Below are 18,400 nucleotides of genomic sequence, written 5' to 3' on the forward strand. Positions count from 1 at the left end.
ACTCAACATACAGTGAACGTTTTTTTATTAAAGACAAACCAGGGGTGCCTGGATGGCTCAGTCGGTTAAGCGTCTGCCTTTGGCTCCGGTTGTGGTCCTGGAGTCCCGGGATCAAGTCCCACAGCAGGCTCTCCCTGCTCAGTAGGGAGTCGGCTTCTCCCTCTGCCCTTCACCCCACTCATGCTCTCTCTCTCTCTAATGAATAAATACAATCTTCAAAAAAAAAGACAAAGACAAACCCATGGTGGGAATTCTACTCAGAAGAACTGTAAGCACAGCCTATAACTTTATGACTGAGTAAACTTAAATATGAAACTTAGAAATACTATATTGATTTTCCCTAATGCATGACTCCCTGTGAACCAGCATTAATAGGAGACAGGAATGTATTAGGGTCGATTTCCATCAGTTTGTGAATGTGTAGTCAGTCTCCCTGATCAGTGCTTTGAAGAAGCCCACTACAGGTATCTTTCATATTAACCAGACTTAATCATTTACATTATGCTGATTAAATTAACACCCTAACCCCACATCCAAGTTGAGAAGAAAGATGCCTTTTTCTACGGGACTCACAGTTTTAACATCTAATCGAGGTTATGTGATTGTTAATGAAGATAGAGGTCGGTTCTTTGGAAACTTCATACCAAACTGTGGTCAGCCTTCTCCCGGTTCCCTATGATATTTCTTCATAGATCTAATATTTTGACTTCTTGCTCATCTTGGAGGATCTTCTCTGAACACAAAGTTCCCTCTGGTGCCCACTGTGGACAGACCCTGCTGAGAACAGGATTACTTCTTTGTTCTTCCAGGAGGCCATGATGGAGGTTGATTATAGGAAGCCAGAGAGGGAGGAAAGGAGGCGGGAAGGAAGAGGGAGCCCCACAGGGCAGTCCATCGGGTCGTAGGCTCTTTCCCATGAGGGCCTTTACCTGCCTCTGAGCTTACCCATTTTTAAATTTGTAGTGCCTTCCCTTCTTGCCTGGACTCCTACCCTGCTACCCAAAACTGTCTTTATGGAGCTTCATTACATGGGACTCTGACTACTCAGATTTCCTAATTCACTTGCAATTTTCATCCTCCACGATGCTGACCTTGGCTTTGAAGTGAGATTGGTTTGAAGCCAGGACACTACTACTTGCTAGTTCTGTTACCTTGGGCAACTTACTTAACCTCACAGCTTCCTCCTCTGTAACTGAATATTGAAGGTGAAATCCTGGTCAGGTTCTCGGCACAGCACCTAGGAAGTCTCAGCAACAGTCGGGTCTCCTGCAATTTCAAACATCTCCGTTAGGCATGCTTTTCAGTGACTTTCTGATGGCCTTAAGGTGATTCTTTCCTCTTTGTCCAGTCTTCCATCTACATTTTATAAAGGAGGGTCCTGGGTTCCACATTCCAGGTCTGTTCGTGAATAGAAGTAAAATGAAAGGCTGTCCATTTGTAGCCTGGAATTCAAGACCCTGCACTGTTCTTTCCAGGCTCCTTCTTCTGCCTTATTTCCCACATCATCACTTTCAGACATTGAACACATTATCCAGTCTGAAATAATCCTCATTCTCTGGACAAACATTCTCTAGCCCTTGTTTCATACCCTTTCTTCATTCTGGAATGCTATCCTCCTGATCTCCACCATTCCCCATCCATGTCTTTGTGCTAGTCTTACCAAAGGCCTCTCCTTATAGTCTGAAATAATTCCTCCATCAGCTGATTTCACACTGTTTTCTTAATAATTTTATTATGACGGACCATGTTCTTCCATGTGTGATAGTTACGACTCATTAGGAGACTCTGAGGCCTTTAATCAAGCTTAATGGTGCTTGGCCGCTGGTGGGTCTCAGTGATGGGTACTGACAGAAGCAGTACATTGCAGGGATCAGAACCAGGCAGCAGTCATGAGACAGATTCTTCCTAATCATTTCTAACATTTATTTTCATATATTTCTATTCCGCTCATGAAACGGCCTTCCCTGATCACCATGCTGATGAAGCCCTGTCATTCCTGTGCCTTGATTTTGTACATAACACACATCGTTAGCACATTGTCGTGGAGCCTTGAGTTCCTTGTTGGTTTCTGTCTCCCACAGGAAGGTAGTTTTCACAAGCTCAAGGATTTTCTCTATGTAAATAGGTATGTATTTTTCCCCTCCCAACCCAGGACTTCATCCCCCCCCAATCTTTCTTTCTTATTTATATATTTATTTGTTTATTTATAGAAAGTAATCAGGGGAGGGACAGAGGGAGAGAGAAAATCTCAAGCAGATTCTGCACCAAGCACGGAGGTGAACATGGAGCCTATTCCATGGCCCGAGATCACCACCGGAGCTGAAATCAGGAGTTGACTGCTCAACTGACGGAGCCACTCAGATGCCCCAGGACTTCATCTTTTTAATACTTATAATCTTTAGCAGAAGCTCATGAAGTATTTTCTGAACAAGTGAATGGATAAATGAAGTAACCACAGGTTTTACTCTTTCATTGTTCCGCATCTTATCAGGATAGTGTCTAGAGGCCTTTAGCATGGCCCAACCTTTGACTTATACCATTGTAGGCTATCTTCCAATACCACATCTCAAAGCTATCATTGTAGGCTCTCAAAGCTATCACTGTAGCCTGTATCCAATATAGGCTGTCTCAAATCCATGGTAATAAAACCGCTGCTCATTGTTAATCTCTATACCAAGATGTTTTGGAAGGCAGCAGAGTCCACATATGGTGTGTGCCCAGGCCAACGCTGGGACTCCATACTATAAGACCTAAACAAAATAAAAGGTCAGCAAGGCCTATGTTGGACCCATGTGTGCGAAATATGTCTGTGACCAATTCAAACGTGCCTTCCTTATTGAGGAGCAGAAAATTGTGAAAGCGTTGAAGGCACATGCACAGTCAGAAAGTTAAATAACAAAATGGAACCTTTGTTGAGTAAAAAAAATGAAAAAGCTTGTTCTTTAAAAAAATAGACATTTAATCAGTGCTAATTAATTATGAGACAAGGTTTCTATGAAGTGTAGTCGGCTCAGAAATATGTTAGTTTCATTTGGAGTCTTTAACTTTTTCTTTCTTGCCTTAATTTTCTTCTTTCAATACCAAAAGAACATATTGGGAAATAATTACTTCTCTCCAGCCTAGGATTTTGCTTCCTAAGTAGATGCGGGGGAGTTAAGTAAAGGGGTAAGCAGAAACTAAGGTCGATCAAGCCACTTTGACTTTTCTTCCCTTCCTCACTTTCTTCCCAGGCTCCTGGGATCTCCTCTGCATACAAATTCCATTCCTGTTCACATCTTAATGTAGCGTAACATTTGTAAGGAAATGGAAATGATTTCACTATGCTTTCAAAGGAGGATGAGACTGTCCTGGAGCCTTGAGGTTTATCTGCACATCACCAAGCACTCAGGAGACTTCGGTAAATATTTGTTGAAAAAATGAATGAACCATTCATAGAGGAGGCGCTGATAGGCACTCCAGATCCCAATGGAACACTCTCTGTATCAGCACTTATCTGCCTTGATTGCTCTGTGACACTTGACCCTCTTTCTTTAATGTCTTTCCCGTGGCACTCCTTGGTTCTCTTTTTACCTTTGTCTCTTCTTATGCTTTCCTGCTTGTTTCTTTCCCTCCTCCCCTCCCCCCCGCTGAATGGTGGTGCCCCCCTCCCAGTTGGGCCCCACGTTGACCTTTAGTGTATTCCCCTTGGATGACCTTACTCATTTCCATGACTTCAGCCACCACCACTCAGGCATGGGTGACTTCCAAATAGCTATCTTCATTCAGCCCAGGCATTGCTACGTCCCATACCCGCTTTCAATCTCTACCAATAAGTTCTACAGTCTCGTTAACTACTTAGGAGTAAATACTGAGACCCCAGTTCTTTACTCCCCACCCATTGAACTAACACCAGCTACCAAGACAGACAAACCAGAAACTCGAGGTTCATCTGTTCTTCTCTTTTGCCTCTCTTCCCACATTAAGTTAGTTGTTTTCAAACCTCTGGTTCTTCCACCGTGATGAAATCATTTCAGTAAACATAGGGAATGATTACTCTGAGAAGCTACTGCCTTCTAGGTGGCATTCACCTGTTTGTCTTCACCAGTGTAGGCATTTTCTCTTGAGGAGAAGGGCAGTTACCTGCCTCTCCACCTCCCTCAGGTTACGTTCCTCCCAGAGGCCCTCTGTGTTGCTGCTGCCTGGTGGCCTTTCTTAAAATTGAATCTGACTCTGCCTCTCCTGCTTCAACCCTGAGGAACCTCCTGTACCTTCAGGGTAAAAAGTTAAAATTAGGCCCATGCAGGCATAAAAGTCATTCAAGATAGTACCTCATCTTAACACTCTCATTTCCTACTCCTGTACCCTGTGCTGATTAGTCCAAACTCCCCAGTGCTTGTCCCCACCAACTCCCACTCAGGCTTGTCCCCACCATGCTTCCTCCCATTCTCTAGTTCTACTGGTTAGAGAAAAAACGGGGTTATTTCTGCGGGAGAATTACCCTTCTGCCTATATTCTGATGCCTTCTCCTATCTTCTCCATACCTCTCTGGATGTGTAAAATGCATCGTAAAATTGTTTACTTGTCTATCTCACTAGAGTGAGCTGTTTGGGGTTTGTGTCCCTGGCATCTAGAACAGTATAGACCAGTGTTTCTCAATGTGTGGTCCACAGGAACCTCCTATATCATTTAGCTATTGCTAACATTCATATTTTTGGGTCCTCCTCTCCACCATAGGACCTAGAGCATTAGAATTTCTGACTTTTTAAACAGACTCCCCAGGTAATTTCTATGACTATCTGTATTTAATACTTTCGAGTAATCACATCAGCTGGAGACTTTGATCTTACCTTTTTATTCACATGCACTGCACTAACTTGGATTTGCAGCTGATAATTTTATACTCATCATGTGGTAAAAGGTGATTTGATTCTCTAGAGAAAAGATTGCCTACGTGTCTTCAAATGAATTAGGGATTTGGAAATCCTCTGCCCGGTTTTAATTAGTCCAAACAAACAATTTGAACAATCCTGATTTAAAAGATAATTCACCCAAGTGTAGATTAGGCAGCCGAAACCATTCTAGTTCTTGAGGTGAATGTGTTGTCTCCCTGCTTTGGGCCTGAATGTCTCTCCAGGCAAATTTGAATCAGTAAGTGCATAGCGACAGGTGGTTTGCAGGGAGTTGAAAACCACAGTGGCAGACATGTCATAAGTGATTCATTATTTTCAGTCCAATGTCCAAGGTATAGACCATACACATACTATACAAATTAATCATTTAGAAAGCTTTCTTAACTATAAAAGATTCTGTTACAAAGAAAATGAAGGAAAGGTGCCCCCAGAATTCCTCCAGGTAAGTGGGAGTAAGAAGTCTCAAAGGATCCTTATACTGTGTTAAACTCACATACCATCTCCTTGAACAGAAAGATGTGCTTCGCTGTGTTTATATGCTTTTAAATGCCAATATAAATATACACTCATGCACAAATATAAATCTGCTGTCTTTGATATCCTAAAACGATTTTTAGTCATGTGCATAGAAACAACTCTGAAAATCTGACGCCAGCCAAACAGGTTGTACCTTAGAATAAATATAGCTGTTGCAGCCTTCAGCCCACATAATTATGTTTGCTTAAAGTAAACTGGCCGGTCCCTGATGACTGACACTTGTGACGCGCGTGTGCAGTACTTACTGTTGTGCAACTTCAGTGCCCCTAAAGTTGTCCACAAAACATTTCCCCTATTGTTTTTCTGGGAAGTCACTTTCCCTTGGATCCCTGTGTTGCTTCTGCTTGAATATCAGGGCTCCGTCATTTTTAACACTTGATCAGTCAAGCTCGACTAACGAAGAATAATTGTGGCCAAAATGCCCTGCCTGTGTGTGGAGAGTTTTCTGCGTTTCGTTTTCCTGCTGTTTTTTCGTAATACCACAACTCCCATGGATCAGGTAGTTCAGCATCTTCGTAGACAGTTAGACACGTGTCACTTTAAAAACATTTAGGTTGGGGCCCTGGGTGGCTCAGTCATTAAGTGGCCTCCCGCTCAGGTCACGATCCCAGGGTTCTGGGATGGAGCCGCACATCGGGCTCCCTGCTCTACAGGGAGCCTGCATCTCCCTCTCTCACTCCCCATGCTTGTGTTCCCACTAGCTGTGTCTCTCTGCATCAAATAAATAAATAAAATCTTTTAAACACAAACAAACAAAATTTAGGTTTTGGAGGTAATGGCTTGCCGGTTCTCATCCGTGTTATTAAATCACCACAGAATCCCACATACTGTCAGCAACAGAATTTAGTACATGATGTTCAAAGACGTTTCAATAGAAGTCGAGGATATTAAGAGTGTTGGGCCGGAAAGAACAGAAAATCAACTAATAGAACCTTCATTAAGTAGGGGGATTTTCTCATTTCATTCAACAAAAGTCTAGAGTAGAGTTGGTAAGGCAGCTCAGTGATGTTATCAGGAAACCAGGCTCGGTTGGTCGCTCTACACCACCGTCCTTTCTCCTGGCTGCAAGATGGTACTACCAGAAGTCAGGTCTGTAACTAGTAGGAAAGAGAGCACAAATCCGTACTTTCTAAAGGCTGGTTTTCTCTTTAAGGCATGGATATAAAATCTTGGTGACTCAGTGACATGCTTTATTTATCCTCAGCAGCACAGGCTTTCTTAGATTTTCAAAAAATGTATTCCAGGTAAGCTGGGAACTTGCCTTTACATGTTCTGTCTTATTGACTCGAAACATGGATGACTGTTTTCTTAGTCCTGAAACTAACCTGCATACCGGTGGTTGACACGTGATGGGAGGGGGCATAATTTTATATCTAAGAACACGATAAGCAACAAACCAATGAGGAAATACTATACTTTGCTATGTGCTCAGCACAGAAATGTGTGAGTGGAGTCTTGCAGAAAACACCTGATCAATTTTGTACATTCACACACCAGACATTTGACCATATGATAGGTTACTGTGTAAGGACACACCGCCCCCCCACCCCACCCCCTCCCTCCCCCACCCCCTGCTGGGAGCGTGCAGACTGGAAAACTTCCTGTAACTACATTCCTCAAGCCTGCCGTTTCCTAAGTTCTAGGACCTGCCCTTCTTTTATCTAAAAACCTCTGCCACTCCCTTACTCCAGACAGACTCAAGCTCCTGATTTTTTTTAATCAATGAAGAATCTTCATAGATCACAAATAAAAGCATGTTGACTTCATTCATTTAATCTCTTCAGTGGCTCCCCATTGGTTTTAGGATTAAAAAGGAACTTTTTAACATGATCTGTAAGAGCCCTCATGATCTTGCTTCCACCTGCTTCTTGGACATTCAGCTCAGTCGTCTCCAACCTATCAAGGTCAAGCACACTAAATTTTGTAAAGTTGGAATGTGCTTTTCTTTCTTGCCTCTGGCTCTTTGACCAAAGCTGCTTCAACCCACCTACTCATCCTGTCTAATCTGAGTTAGAGCGCATTCCCCTCCCCCTCCTCCACCCCCTCCTCCTTCTTCCTCTTCTTCTTCTTTGAATATTTCCTTATTATTTATTCTCCACTTTTCCATGTACTTGTCTATTACCTCAAAAAGATGTTCAAGTCTCCAGGGAACAGGGGAAGATGTCTGTTTTGGGAGCTCTCCTCAATACCTTGCACCCTGTACTTAATGACTTTTTGAAAATATTTGTGAGTCATGGTATGAAAGAATGAATGAATTGGAATTCTCTTTTCTCTGAGCCCAGATAAACTCTCAGTAATACTAATTCAGCAAAGTTTTGTACCATAAACCATAAGGCTTTGCAAATTTTTGTTAATTAGGAGGTAAGTAAATAACTTTGGTCTCTGTTATTAAATCATCACCCTTAAAGCAATTCCTGGAAAATTACACCTTTTACCGGAAGTAGCTCATTACTAATGAAGAAAAGTAAATATGTTGTTCCTAGGTTTCAGCTTTGTTTGAAAGGGCAAGGAATCTTTGACTGAGTCAGTGTTTTTGTTAAATTCGCACGTAAGTAAGACACTTCAGAAGCTTCGTAAGACGTGGGCTGACCTTCCATTACCAGGGTACCAGGGCAATTAAAGTGCAAGGTGCTGTCTGTATTGTTGATGCAGAGCGAGAGAGATGGTACCATTTGCCCATTCCTTTTGTTTTCCTCTCTTGTCAAAGTCTTTCCCAGTTGTACTACACTGATTTTTTTTTTTTTTTTTGTAAATAGGATATTAGCCAGAAGTTTTTTTTTTTATTTGATTGTAGGATATAATAGATGTTGCTCTATATGAAAGTTGTGTTATCTTTGGGATAGGAAATTGAAGAATCCAGAGGGTTAGGGATGATGGTGGCTGACCACATGAAGCTAAATAATCATGATCTTCAAGTCAGACCTCAATCTAAAAATCTCCTACATGAAGTTAAACATGAAGTCATGTTTAACTACAGACTTTCGGAGCTACTCTTTGTTCTTATTCACACTGCTATCATAGAATACCACAGACTGAGTTGCTTAAATAACGGAAATTTTTCTCACAGTTCTGGAGGTTGGGAAGTCCCAGATCTAGATGCTGGCAGATTCATTGTCTGATAAGAACGTACAGCTGCCTCCTCTCTTTGACCTCAGATGGAGAGTTCTCAGGCCTCTTTTCTAAGGGCACAAACTCCATTCAGAAGAGCTCTGCCCTCATGATCTAATCACCTCCTAGAAGCCTTACCTCCTAACATTATCATATTGGAGGTGAGGATTTCTGCATGAGGGGCGCCTGGGTGGCTTCGTCATTAAGCGTCTGCCTTTTGCTCAGGTCATGATCCTCTGCGGGACAGAGCCCCGCATCTGGCTCCATGCACTCTAGGAAGCCTGCTTCTCCCTCTCCCACTCCCCCTGCTTGTGTTTCCTTTCTCACTCTCTCTCTCTGTGTCAAATAAATAAAATCTTAAAAAAAAAAAAAAAGAAAGGAAAAGAAATAGGATTTCTACATGAATTCTGAGGGGGATGCAAGCATTCAGACCATAGCACTCTTCTACATTCAGAAGGTCTGAGGTGAAATCCACAGTCTTAACAAGCACCCCAAGAGCTTCTGAGGCATGTGGTCAGTGGACCATACTGAGAAACATGTAAAGTTAGCTGGTGAAAGCGTTTAGTCAGAAAATGTGAACTGGCAGATGAATGTTAGAGGACCAGCACCTGCAAACCCTCTTAAACTGTCTCCATTGACATAGCACCACTGAGCAGTTAGAAAGTTGAAGAAAATGGTCATCTATCTAATTTTCCACCACCACTCACACATACACTTCCTTGGGAGGCCTCCAGAGAGCCACCAAGGGGCCAACATTGAGTTACTAAATTGCCATTAATGGGAATTCCCAGCCTGGCTCCCTTTTTTGATGCCAACCTCCCTCCCCTCAACTCCAACTAGGTTCTGACATTTTTTGTTTAAGACTGGTCACTATGTTGGGGGTGGGGGCACCTGGGTGATCCGGTCAGGTGTACACCACATCTTCTTTATTCATTCATCTATTGATGGACACTTGGTCTGCTTCCATAATGTGATGATTGTCAATAATGCTGCAATAAACATAGGGGTGCACATATCCTTTCAAATTAGTGTTTTCATATTCTTTGGCTAAATACCCAGTCGTGCAATTTCTGGATCATAAGGTAGTTCTATTTTTAACTTTTTGAGAGACCTCCATACTGTTTTCCACAGTGGCTGCACCAGTTTGCATTCCCACCAACAGTGCACAAGGGTTCATTTTTCTTCACATCCTCGCCAATACTTGGTGTTTCTTGTGTTTTTAATTTTAGCCATTCTGACAGGTGTGAGATAACATCTCCTTGTGGTTTTAATTTGCTTTTCCCTGACGATGAGTGGTGCTGAGCATCTTTTCATGTGTCTGCTGGTTATCTGTAGGTCTTCTTTGGGGAAATGTCTATTCATGTCTTGTGTCGAAAAAGAAACCTTACCTTTGAAGTGTTTATGTTTCTGCTTTATGATGACTTCCTAAAATTGGGATTGGCCTATTGATTGAAAATATCAAACTTCTGCAGCCAATTAAGCCGACTATGCTCTTTGTCTGTGGGGGCCCAGTGTTCCATGGCTGCAAACAGTAGCCTCCTTGGTACTGTATGCAGCCTGTCGATTGTATGGGTTGCTGTAAGGGACCTTGGAGACAGCCCTTTGAGTGGATACTGAGGTCTGACCTCATGGCTATCTCCAGTTTAGGCTGCAGACAGGTATGCGGGGTGTCTTTGGAAAGCCCCAGGGCACAGTAACCAGGGTCCACATTCACTAAGTCATCGTGTCCATCCGTACCAAGTTGCAGAACAAGGAGCCTGTGATCGAGGCCCTATGGAGGGCCAAGTTCAAGTTCCCTGGCCGCCAGAAGATCCACATCTCCAAGAGCGGGGCTTTACTAAGTTCAATGCGGATGAATTTGAAGACATGGTGGCTAAAAAGCGGCTTATCCCAGATGACTATGGGGTAAAATACATCTCTAACCGTAGCCCGTGGGACAAATGGAGGGCTCTGCACTCATGAGAACCTGGGTACTATCCCATCCTGTCATATTCATGCCCGCCAATAAATCCAACTTCCTGTCAAAAAAAAAAAAAAGAAGGGGCACCTGGGTGGCTCAGTTGTTAAATGACTCAGGTCACGGTCCCAGGGTCCAGGGATCAAGCCCTACATTGCGCTCCCTGCTCCGTGGGAAGCCTGCTTCACCCTCTCCCACTCCCCCTGCTTGTGTTCCCTCTCTCGCTGTGTCTCTCTCTGCCAAATAAATCAATAAAATCTTAAAACAACAACAACAAAAAATATCAAACTTCACCTCAACTCACTGAAGCCCTGCAGTAAAAGACCCATTTTTTTTTAATGGCAATAGAGAGTTGTCACAGTGTGTAAATATATATATATATGGTTGTTGTTCTTGTTAAGATTTTATTTATTTATTTGACAGAGATCACAAGTAGGCAGAGAGGCAGGCAGAGAGAGAGGGGAAGCAGGCTCCCTACCGAACAGAGAGCCCTATGTGGATCTCGATCCCAGGACCCTGAGACCATGACCTGAGCTGAAGGCAGAGGCTTAACCCACTGAGCTACCCAGGTGCCCCAGTATATATATATATTTTTAAGTTAGTTCCTTTTTTAGTCTGAAAGCTGTATTCATTTTCATTTGCCTTTTTAAAAATAAAGTTCTGATTTCCACATTACCATTAGACTTTGCTTCTTAATATGTACATTTAGAGAAATATATATTAGAAAGTCACTTGTGACCACACTCTCTTGCTGACTCAGGAAGAAAATGGAAAACCTATTTCCTTGTCCTTGTCAGGAATTATTATCTTTCTTTCGCAATTTGGACCTAAAACCAATTTGCAAGTGAAGCAGAATTAATGTGCTTGTAGGAAATCAAATTATGTCTCCAGTTCAAGAATAATCCTGCTAAATTCTTGAAGAACCAGCCTTTGCTTTTGTATATTCAAGTCTAGGTTTGCAAGAGGAAATCCTGAAAGAACAGCACACACCTTCTTTGTAAGAAAGATTAAATAAATTCATCTCTAATGTCAAGCTACTTTTAGATCTGTCTTAATTCAAGACTCTACCATGGTAACCTTATAATCTTCTATCTACGGACTGCCTTAACTTCTTTCACAAGAGATCCTATCAGAAATTCAAATGTTCTGGAATGTCTTAGTAACTCAGATGTATAATTATCCCCTGAATGAGATTACTTCTACAAATTAACAAACTTCTTGAAAATCATAGTCTAGGTATTTTCATGCTCATTATTCTTGAATGACATTCATGAATATGCAAACAGTTGTACTGACTTGAAAATTTACTGGAAGAAGCAGAATTATTGTTCAGATACACACTTACAGGCATATTCTCGAAGGATATCGTTGGATACTGAATTTTCCAAAGACAAAATTGGCCCCATCGGGTAAACTTACACCCCGGAGATAGTTCTTGCCCTGACGACTTCCTGCCTCACACACTACACCGTTTCCCGCAGCGTTCCACTCCCTCATTCCCTTAAAGCCTTCTGCTCAGTTCGACTGAGTGTGCCTACCCTGACTCTCCTATTTTAAATTCCCATCTATTCCCCGCTTCATTTTCTTTTTACACTGCATAACTCTTTCCTCTTTCTGTGGTATTTATAATCTTCTAACATATCGTATTATTTATTGCCTGTCTCCAGACTTGTAACCTCCATGAGAATAGGCTTTTTTGTCTGTTTTGTTCGCTGATGTATTCTCAGAGCCTCGAATTGCACTCGGCACACTGTAGGTGCTCAATTAATACCTCTTGAATGGATGATTAGGAGCTCCAACTGGAACTGGAAAAGAATATAGAAAATGAATGTTTCTACCTGACTATTTGTGCTGTCAAAATGTACACCTTCTCTTATTTGTTCCATCTACGGAGACTAGACATGAGTTTTCAATGAATATGGACCATATAAATTTCAGTGAATACATGACTTAAATTGTTGGAGTCAGTCAATTTACCCTCAGAATAGATCTGTTTAACAGGAAAAAAAGAATGCTCACATTGGTGTCATTTAGGTAATGCTTTTGTTTTATCATATACAGTTAATGGATGAGAATATGGGACTGTGCAGCCTATATGTCAGACAAGGCCACGCCATTGACAATTTTATATACTGAAGTACTTCAAAAGGACGTAGCCACAGAGAGTTTGTAACTGGAGGAAAGACTGAACTCCAAAAACAGAGATTAGATTTTTGGCAGCACATGGCACACTTGGGATTAAAACTTCCCCTGTTGGTGCTCCTTTGTCGGGAGACTTGTCACACAGATCTCTCCGCCCCATGGCTGTTTAGGTATGGGATGTTCTAGTGCCGCTGCTAAGCAGGAGTTAGCCCTCGCTGTCCTCCTCTCTGCCCCAGGCAGCGGCGAGGAGCCAAATGAAGATCCTGCTGAGAAGAGGAACCTCGCAAAGCACTTTCATAATTTTGGCCCTTTGACTTACACTCTTTTCCTGTAAAGGTCTTAGGAAAGTCATGGGCAAAAGGCAGTACTAGAAGTTGAAAACCAGTTACCTGAGATCATGAGCTATTGTGAGCCTAGAGCGAAAGGTGCACTTTGGGTCAGAGAGCTGGTGTCTGCCGGGAGGCAGCGAGGCCGGACTCTTGGCCAGTAGCTCATCTGGAATCATCAGATAGGGCCATATCTGTATCCTGCAGATAGCCTCTGAATGTCTGCTGACATCATTGTCTGTTTGACAAATCTGGGTTAGATCAGACTTTCACCTTGCGGCTGGTTTGCTTTTCACCTCTCCCCTCCAAGGCAGAGAGAGCAACGACCTCGCAGGGCAGTGTGACCTCTCCACTCACTCGGGTGCTTGGCCAGCCTGACCTCGCTCGGGCTTTACGTTCTGAAAAAAGGGTCCAATGTGCAACATTCACGTCATAACATTTCATGGGCCTTTTAACTGCCGCATAAATCAGCCAAATGGTTACATTTAATTCCTTTCTTTACTGCTACCCTAGTAATTAAATGACTATAAAAAGGACCATTTTTTTTTCTTCCTCTGTATATAGGTCAGAAAGAAAAGGGTATCTACCCCTAACATCTTTATTTTCATTTTACTTTAGAAATATCTAATTTAGTAGACTTCTCTTTAGCTTACATTCTTGTAACTGTTTAGTTACATTCTTGTAACTGTTCCTAAATAAACTGCTTTTCGCTAGTTCAGTTAGCTTTCAGCCCAGCTCAAGAGTCACCTGAGGTGTCCCCAAAGGAACTTAAGTCCTGCATCCTGTCTACATGCTTTCATGAGAATAAAGTGCTTACATTATTGTTTCACACTCTTCCTTTGCTCCATATTCAAGCAGAGATATCAAAGTGACTTGTTTTCGTAAGAGCTCTTGTTTACTTGCAAACTTGGATTGTGCTGTTTTGCTTACTGATTGTTCTTTGAAGTACACACACAGGGTCAATATCAAATTCACAGGACTGCTGGGGTCAGGTGTAACCTCGAAGTGACTAAACAAAAATAAATAAATAAATAAATAAACAAACAAACCGACTAAACAGAACTTGAAAGGCTTTTGGCCTATAAAGGCCCAAGTAGCCTGATTTTGCATTTGATTCTTTTTTTTTTTCTTGATAATGAGCAGTAACATTAGGTATCATGTACTGGGTACTTATAACGCATCAGAAGCTGCCACGTCCAATATTTTGATGATTTACGATAAGCCTGATGAACAACGGTTATTTTCTTGTTTTTTTTTTTCGGTGAGGACATTGAGACAGATAAAATTTGTAAAGGAATTTATTCAAGATCAAGATCCCAGAACTGGGGGCACCTGGGTGGCTCAGTGGGTTAAGCCTCTGCCTTCGGCTCAGGTCATGATCTCAGGGTCCTGGGATCGGGCCCTACATCAGGCTCTTTCCTCAGCAGGGAGCCTGCTTCCCCCCCTCTCTCTCTGCGTTCTTGTGAACTCTGTCTGCTCTGTCTGTCAAATAAATAAATAAAATCTTAAAAAAAAAAAAAAAGATCCCAGAACCAATATGTGGCAGCCAGAATTGAAATCCATGTCTTTGTGACTCCAGTAGGTGTGATGGTAAGTGACAGCTATAGCGTCTTCCAGTAAGACTGTAGAAATATGTGGAACAAAATTTGTGTGATTTTATATAATGTTCATGCCATCAAAATGCTTGGCATGTTTGTTAGCATTTTGGTCTTTTAGAAATAAAAACGTACTTTTTGCCATTTAGTTTTATGTATAAAAATCCTCAGGGAGCCTGGGTGGCTCATTCGTTAAGGGTCTGCCTTCGGCTCAGGTCATGATCCCAGAGTGCTAGGATCCAGGCCTGCGTCAGGTTCCCTGCTCCCCGGGAAGCCTCCTTCTCCCTCTCCCACTCCTCCTTCCTGCATTCCCTGTCTCGCTGTGTTTCTCTCTGTCAAATAACTAAAAATCTTTTTAAAAATTTCCCAGTTTTCATTATTAAACTAGTAGAAAAAAACTTCAGTACATAATAAATTGAAGAAAAGGAGCATGCATAACCCTGTCACCCAGGAATAGCCACTATAGATTGGGGCAGAGGCATTCTTTCAACTTGTAATTATACCACATTCTGCTTTTTTCTTCCATAGTTATTATAATTATATGCATCTTACATAGCTCTAGTGGTTATTGAATGATCTTTTGAGTGAATATACCATAGTATATCCCTGACTCTTAAGAGATTTTTTCCACTTTTTCACTGCCGGGCTCCTGTGATCCTTGTGCCTTTACCGTATTGAAGATTGTGTGCACTGGAGAGATTCCTTGAGGTGGAATTGCGGGATTAAAAGATATGAATGTTTTCAAGTTCTTGATAAGTTTTTCCAGAGATAGGTCATTTGGCCTTCGCAGTTGCCAGCAAAAGCGGCTTCCCTCAATCAGGTATTATCACTTTCTCCTTTGCCTAGCGGTAGACATCAAATGGTATCTTAGAGTTGTCTTTGATTGTGGAATGGTCCTGATCAAAACAAACATGTTTTCTTTAGAACTGTAAAGTTATATAGACGGTTTGGGGTCATCATTTTTGTTTCAGATTAAGCTTAGACCTTCCCAGAATTTGTCTTGAAATGTGTCGGTGAATCATAGATTCTCTTGATGGCAGAAGAGGGTACAGTTATCAGGTGGAAAGTGATGCTACCATGGGGACGGTCTCATTTCACACCTGTCTATTCTGTCTTTTGCTTACTTTCTGCAAACAGTTCCAATGAGAAAGTAATACATGAGTCTCTGACCAACAAGAACTAAAGAAGTTGGATCATGCTTTCCCAGCCTTCCTGAGCAATGTTTGGTATAGTAAGCTACTCCAGAAGGAGCGTGTCTCAGTAGAAACATAATCATATTTCCAAAGAAAGGTGGTTTGTTTGTTTGTTTGCTTGTTTTAAGTCAACAGTATTGAATTCAGATTGTTTTGTAGGATTCTTTCCGCTTTCAAAGAAAAAAAAAGTATAATAAAATATAATTTTTGCTGTTTGGACTTAGAATCAAGTGGATTTGACGCACCAATTCAAAGATGACTTGAGCATTGGTTAGCCTATTTAGTCTCTCGGTTATATATCTCTTTCTTTTCCCTTAAAGTATTTCCAAAATTTAATAATATCCACTATATCATTCATCCATTCATATGTCAGGAGCCCACTTCAGGCCAGCACTGTGGTATCAAAGGCCTTGGGCATACCAAGTTGAGTAAGACACACTTCTTACATACTTCAGGATTACAGACCTGTAAACTTACACTTAAGAGTTAGAGACATGAAATATAAAGGGTAAGTGCTGATATTAGGTACACAAAAGGTATATAGAAAGCACAGTGGTGATGAAGGATGTGCAGTCACCTTGACTTAGAGGCAGTTGGGACATACCTTCCCAGAAAACGATGAGGGCAGGTGGGAAGGGCATTCAACATAGTGAGAATGGCATTGCGCAAATGCAAGCTGGGGCAAAAGTGTGACGTCTTTTGAAAATCACAGTACGGCTATATACATAGGATGTTCCGAGGAAGTTATAAGACATGATTCCAGAATAGGCAGAACAGCATCATCCAAATCATGTAAAAGCAATTGGAGATAGTCTGAGAGACAAAAATCAAATCAAATCTATTACAAATCTTAGAGAATTTCATGACCGTATGAGATTAATGACATTTCTATTCAAATAGATAAGGTCATTGGAAAATAGAAAGTACTTGTCTTTGTACGATTTAATGTTTACATTTCTTTATAGATGGTCTTGTACATGTGTTCTCAACAATTCGTCAATACTAGGTTTTAGGATCTGAATGCACAGGAACATTGCATGTCCCTTTGGACAGCCAGAACTACAGAAAAGATCAGTCTAAGTGGAAAGACTCAAAGGCAGAAAATTGTGTGATGTGCCAAATATCTTCCAGCGTGTCCAACCATTAATTCATCAAGGGAAACTGGCTGTCAGCATACAAAACGGTAGGCAAACATGCAGACTGGGGAAGGATTAGTCAGCTTCTAGGGCGCGATGACTCTGGGGGAAGCATTTGCTCGAGACTTGGACCTGAGAAGCAAGGGTACTGTTTCTAGGTTATCTTCCTCAAGCTCTGTCTGCCTATTAAAATCAATCACCTATGCAGATGACTTAAAAAAATTCTTTCTTGAAGAAAAAGTGGATTTCAAGTGTGAGTCATAATTTACATTTTTGAATGTAAGAAAGAGCAATGAGATGTGAATGGAAGCTGGAAAAGGGGATGGTAAACACTATTACTGTTGAAAGGACCAAGTGAGAAGCAGCATACATTCTAGAATGTCAGTGTAATGTAGTATTTCAGGGCACAGGCTCTGACCCTTGGCTGCCTACATTTAAGTTCAGCACCTTCACTTAAAAGTTCTAGGTTCTTGTTCAAGTTACTTAATCTTGTTTCCTTAGTTTTTGTCTGTCCCCAAAATGAGGACGACAGTGGATTTTTTGGAAATTAGACAATGGATATATAAAAAATGCTTGGAATACTAAGAACAGGGCCTGGGATATAGTAAGTGTTCCCTTTAAAAAGTTCGTATTACTTTGACTAAGTTGAAACACATTCTGTTTTACTGGTCTGGAGCAATGCACAGGCCTGCATTGCAAGCCAGCCTTCAACTTTGTGTCTATTATGGACCAGTAAGTTCCTTTGTGTAGATAGCTGCAACCTATGCATGCTCAATAAATACTTTTATTTTTTAAAATATTTTATTTATTTGATAGAGACAGCGAGAGAGGGGACACAAGTGGGTGAGTGTAAGAGGGAGAACCAGGCTCCCCACTGTTCAGGGACCCCGATGCGGGGCTCAATCCCAGGACCCTGGGATCATGACCTGAGTCGAAGGCAGATGCTTAACAACTGACCCACACAGGCACCCCCAATAAACACTTTTAAATTTTGTTATAGCTCTTAGGTATCTAGCAGTTCTTAAATTGGTTCAAAATGCTTAAGATCAAAGAACATATCTTGAGTAAATACGTGTCAATCCTTTTTTTTTTTTTTTTTTAGCTTCTTTTTTTCTTTTGGTAGGAAACCTTTCTGTGTAAGCATAGCTAAGTAAAGACCATTCCTTCAATATTCTCAAATTTGTTGCCTAGAAAATCAGCCCTGATGAAGAAGAATGGTAGAAAAGAGAATAGTAAAAGCAAAGGCTCAGGTTTATTCTCCGGAGTGGTTGCTCTCTCTTGACATAACACGGGCGTGTGGCCACGCATGGTCTGAAGGACGTATTCCCTCCTATTGCACACCCCAAAGGGAATGCTCTTGGAACGTACGGGAAGACACATCAACTTTCTGGCTTTCAAGGAAACCGTGAGTCAGATACACTCTTTTCTCTCCCTGAGCATTTTCACCTTCTTGTGAAGAAAAGGTTGCTGTGAGCATTGATATTTTGAGAATCTCTTTCGTCAGAACCCATGCTTCA

At 41.6% G+C, this 18,400-nt stretch overlaps 1 protein-coding gene and 1 non-coding gene across 3 annotated transcripts in view; both read left to right on the plus strand.

Moving 5' to 3' along the window:
* The window catches only part of ELOVL6 (ELOVL fatty acid elongase 6), a 125,428-nt gene that overhangs the window by 52,589 nt on the left and 54,439 nt on the right, over positions 1-18,400 (plus strand). The gene's annotated exons all lie outside the window — the stretch shown is intronic.
* On the plus strand, positions 10,001-10,134 carry LOC123937832. Its single transcript, XR_006817614.1, has one exon. It is a non-coding gene; the product is annotated as a small nucleolar RNA SNORA70 (small nucleolar RNA).

This window comes from Meles meles, chromosome 2 (genome assembly GCF_922984935.1).
Source record: "Meles meles chromosome 2, mMelMel3.1 paternal haplotype, whole genome shotgun sequence".
In the NCBI taxonomy this organism is placed as follows: domain Eukaryota; kingdom Metazoa; phylum Chordata; class Mammalia; order Carnivora; family Mustelidae; genus Meles; species Meles meles.